Source organism: Macrobrachium rosenbergii, chromosome 10 (genome assembly GCF_040412425.1).
Source record: "Macrobrachium rosenbergii isolate ZJJX-2024 chromosome 10, ASM4041242v1, whole genome shotgun sequence".
NCBI classification, from domain to species: Eukaryota; Metazoa; Arthropoda; class Malacostraca; order Decapoda; family Palaemonidae; genus Macrobrachium; species Macrobrachium rosenbergii.
Window position 1 is genome coordinate 16,554,107 of NC_089750.1, and position 5,909 is coordinate 16,560,015.

Consider the following 5,909-nt stretch of genomic DNA (forward strand, 5'->3'; position numbering starts at 1 on the left):
CGCCAATTATTAAATTGAATAAGTGGTGAATTTTTGAGTCGTCAATGACACACACATACACACACACACACACACACACACATATATATATATATATATATTTCTTTAGAATCAGATATTCGTCTTGTGCTATTTTAAAAGTTAGTCAAGGCTTATAAAACTTAATCATTTGACTTATGTTCATTCATAAAGATAAAAAACTTTTAAAATTCGTGTAGCTTTCGAGGCAATCATTATCATAATAATATATATAGCACGCATGAGTATTGTAGTCCCACAAAAACTGCCATTAAAATACATTTATATTTTATATGGATATAAATAGGTTACTCGTATAGTTTAATATCTAAAATAATTCGTCGAAAATTCTAGTCTCCTCTTCGTAAAGAAAGATGTGAAGACTGAATGGCTGCATAGATATGAAATACGGAAAATAAATAGAAAGCAAAAAAAAAAAAAGAATCCACACTGAAGTCACTTTACTGTTTTATAGCTCTTCACAGAAGTGACCATGTCAGGTCGAGAACAAGTCTGTAGGCTCAGTTTTTTTTCAAAACACTAAACCTGAAAATGTCAAATGTACAAATTGAATATTCTGCCAGACCCAGAAATAGAAAAACAGTCACTATATTATAATTAGTACCAGTGTGGAAGGATACGTAAAGGAAGCAAAACTTCTGTTTCGTTGACAAAACATGCATCTGTGATCTCTCTTGTGGAAAACTATACATGGACACCACACCTTCTACCTATAATACTGCTCCATATACTATTTCATTCCATTGGCTGCAGTGAATGTTAACTTTGGAAAACACTGCCGAGAGAACACAAAAGCATAAGTGAAAAAAAGAAAATTCAACTGGAAAAAGAGTATTTTTTGTCAGTAAAGAAAAGTAATTGGTCTTCTGAGAAAAAGAAAATTCAACTGGAAAAACAGTATTTTTTGTCAGTAAAAAAAAGTAATTGGTCTTCTGAGATAAAGAAACTAACCAATAAATTAAAATAAGATTTAAAAGCAATTTGATTAATTTGAATAATATAGTATCTTTTGCCTAAACTTGAAATAGTTAGGAAGTGTCTCCTCCTTGGGAATGAAAATTTCTCTCTCTCTCTCTCTCTCTCTCTCTCTCTCTCTCTCTCTCTCTCTCTCTCTCTCTCTCTCTCTCTCTCTCTGCAATCTTAGTCAATCAATATATCCTTCAGTCGCCTTTATAAATATATAATATATATATATATATATATATATATATATATATATATATATATATATATATATATATATATATATATATTTATATATATATATATATAAGATACATCTAGATAATGTTCGATAATGATGAAAATAAGGAGGACAATAAGGTGATCAGAGGAGGCCCTAGAAGTTGCTGGACAAGTGGAGTTATAGTGACAGGTATAGAAGTGAATATGGTAGAGTGTGTGAGAGGATTCGACGAACTGCCGTGAAAGTAAATATAGCGCTTAACAATGAGTATTTGTGCAAAGTTGGGGTCATCCACCATATATATATATATATATATATATATATATATATATATATATATATATATATATATATATATATATATATATATATATATATGTGTGTGTGTGTGTGTGTGTGTATATATATATATATATATATATATATATATATATATATATATATATATATATATATATATATATATATATATATATATACATATATATATATATATATATATATATATATATATATATATATATATATATATATTTATATATATACATATATATAATATATATATATATATATATATATATATATATATATATATATATATATATATATATATATATATATATATATATATATATATATATATATATATATATATATATATATATATATATATATATATATATATATATATATATATATATATATATATATATATACATAAACGGGGATGAAATTCAGCTACTAAGATTACAGTTACTACCAAGAAAATTTTCTGCTACTTAATCTGAAATATCAAGAATTTTTATTTCCAATTTTATATAATGTTAAATTCCTGTTACTACTGACCCGGGTCGAATATATCGTTTAGTTTCATTACAGGGTTTCAGGCCGTCCAACAGTGGATAAGTATTAACACTCAATTAATCTTTTTAAGCTAACAAGTCAATGAAAGAAAACTCTTCGCATCACCTTGATATTCCACTAAATTTACCTTTTTCTCTTTTCGCCAGCCGACCATATAAAATAGAAACTTCCCTAAAAATGTCACGTTTCGTTAAGTCCTCTCTTGAACTAGTTCTCCAACTGATTATTATATCATTTATTTTCATCCCAAGGGCAAGCTTTATCTGCGAAGAACGTCAGAATCCATGCAAAGCAAATTCTGGAATAAAGAAACCAAAACCCGTGATGTTTTTTCTTTGTAAAAATTAGATAATATCATATTCTTGCTTGGTACCCTCTAAAGCTGAAAGGTCCCGCCACAATAACTTTTGCTGATGTCTGTCCCCCGACGGTAAGCCTTAATTCTGTTAAAGATTACCACAGTGTGGTACAAAGGTTTGAAAAACTCAAGAAAACCTTGATGAAAGTTTCCTTTATGTCAGTTGTAAAATTTTTCTTAATTTTTGGACTGGAGCGTGGTAGAACGCATATTTCCCCAACTCAATACGAAAAACACGTTATTCAAAGTGTTATGTGGTCACATGTTTACGAATATTTCTGCTGGACACTCATATATGCATACACACACACACACACAAGGTGCCTGGGACTCAGACATTATAGATAAAATCTTCCTCCAACCAGCGATTAAGAAGATTAAAGAGAAATTGTTAACTGGAGTGAGTGACGTAACGGCTGACCTTTGAACCTAGTATAAATACCGGTTTTCTGTAACTCTTTCTCATTCATTGCCTGAAGAGAGACACAATTGGTCTCTGAAATATAGCATTTAATTTCTACGTTTTGGCGTTTTTATGGGCTCCTTATATCTGATATATATATATTTTATATATATTATATATATATATAATCGTTTATATGTGCACACATATATAGTGTATATATATATATATATATATATATATATATATATATATATATATATATATATATATATATATATATATATATATATATATATATATATATATATATATATATATATATATATATATATATATATATATATATATACTGTATATGTGTGTGTACATACAAACGATTGTGTGTTTGGGCTTTCAAGTGTAAGTAAAAAGATGGAGACTTAGACATGAAAAATACATTTACTCTGGGTTAATCTACTACTTAAAGATTCGGGAAGTATTCAACTTAACGAACCCATTGGCCGTAGGAGCGATCTCAAAGGAGATTTTCCATTAATAAGGGTGTTTTGTGTTATATACATTCCGAGAAAGAGGCCTACAGAAACGTAAAGAAAAAAAAAGAAGAATGAAGGAAGAAGAAGAGAGAGAGAGAGAGAGAGAGAGAGAGAGAGAGAGAGAGAGAGAGAGAGAGAGAGAGAATATCAAATTATAGTCAAAAGGCTTGTGATCGTCTTCCCTTCATCTTAAAATCAATTATCCAGAATTAGTCCTCCTTGAACTTTCGGATCCGTCACTGTGATGAAGCCTATTGAAACTCGCCTCTCTGATAGTATCTGCCTAAATATCCTTATTTCAGGTCTTATCTTATTCTTTAATTTCACTAATTTTGTTATATCTGATGGGCAGTCTTTAATTTTTTCACCAATCATTTTCTTTGCTATCACGGACCTTAACTTTTTCATATCTTCTCGCTGAAACTCACTACAGTGATTGAAAGGGTTAAAGTATTTAGTCTCCGCTCTCTTCATAAACATAAGAAATCTACAGAATTATGACATTATAACTCAAAAAGTCATATCATTTGAGAATGGGAAATGGTCCTAGTATTTGAAATAAAAATATCGTATCTCATCGTAAATCTATGTAGAAATATTTATTATCAAAATCTTGTTCAGTATTTAAAAAGGAAGATATTTTGCACATTATTATTATTATTATTATTAGAAAACTATATATATATATATATATATATATATATATATATATATATATGTATATATATATATATTATGTATATTTGTTCGTGCTCGTGTACGTGTATGTATGCATATGTGCGTGTACGCGCTTGTGTCGAGTGTATGTTTGGAATTTTTTTAGGAGCTTCCTATCTATTCATTAATAACGAAGACTTCTAATGACTTAAAGATGATGACCTGGAGCCACACTAATTGGATTGACCTTCCGCCCTCTTACCATCCGAAATTAAATGCGAGTTGGATTTGAAGTTCCGGTTTAGTTCGTATGAATATAGCCCAAAGAAGTTTTCGTTTTTGGAACAGATCCTTTTTCGCGCTGGCTATCCGATCTCTCATGAACTTTAATGCGGTAAACTGGCGGAACATGCATTAATTAGGCAGGTGCAATACGAGAGTATCCTGGCCTCTCGCTTGCACGCGAGCAGGAAGAGGGAAAAAGAGATAAAACGTCCAGTTTGCTTGTAATGATTCGCGTGCATCTGAAACTGTGTCCAGGGGTCTTTGATGCCTTCGTTTATTTTCATTAACAATGATGTAGTTTCGAGCAAAACATCACCTTTTTGCCGTTTATAAAGGCAAAGGGCGTGGAACATATAAATGCCTATGATAACTCGTTCTTGTTTTCCAGGAAGAAAGCTATAAATATTTTGGTTTTCCGGGAATAAAGCTGTAAATACGTAGTGCATTTTTCTCTGATATTATTCTTTAACCATAATTTCTTGGGCTCTGTTACCTGGTGGTAGTATATCCTCTCATTTTTTCCCCAGTGCAGCTCCGTTCTTCGTCGCCGCCTCTATCTATGTAACGTTTGGTACCCCTTCCATCCTCTTTTCTTTAAATCTTACCCAGAGGATTTATTCTTTTCTTCATTTTAATCCTACTGTAGTCCACAAACAACTTATCAGTCTCCCGTTGCCTTTTTTTAGGACTTTTTCTATTTTTTTTTTTTCGTCCATGTTTGTTTGCATTTCCCATTTCGCTAACAAGCTCTTCATTTGTCCCCAGTGTATTAAATCTCACATCTCCTCTTTAAGCAATATATGAGGTGTCGTCCCTTACAGTTGTATATTATTTCACTGAAGCGGTATTTTTACCGAAGTGTCTTTAAACAAAGCATGTTAACTATAGTAACTTAAAAATTTTGAATGAACAATGTGAAGGGAAGTTAGATTACCCTGAATTTCAAAGTTCCTTGCGTAAAATTTTTTACTGATATCAATTTTTTTATTTTTCCATATGCTGTCACCATATGTTTTATTTGTATTTGCATCTTTACATAATTCTAGTATCTTTACCATACGTTATGCAAGTGGTCTTTTCTCTTAAAGGGAGTAAATAAGACTTGAATAAATGCATCTATATCTCGTGGAAATGCAATTTTTCAAGTTTTATCCACTTGCTGATTAATCAGCACAATATCGATGATCTGATGGTGTCTCTAATTGGCTTCATTTATGAGGTTTAAGATCTTTATCTACAGTTAATGAATTAAATGATCAACTATAATTGTTATCATTTTCAAAGAAGCGACAACTTCGAAACTAAGTTAGTTTGTCATTACATCGTTCGTTCAGGACAGTTTCAATTAACCAAGAAAAATAAAATGCAGAACTTGAAAGGTAACAGAGAGGGTCCCTCACTTCATGAGTAGGCAGAGGGATATTTTCCTAATCCAAAAGATCTCATTTCCAGTTTAGATTATTTTCTGCACTGTTATAACATTCGTCTTCTTAAAACGAACCATCTCACCATTATCCTACTGTTTTAGAATGCACAGGGTTGTGTGCTAATAGCCTTTACAACTGATGCTTGTGGCTTCTG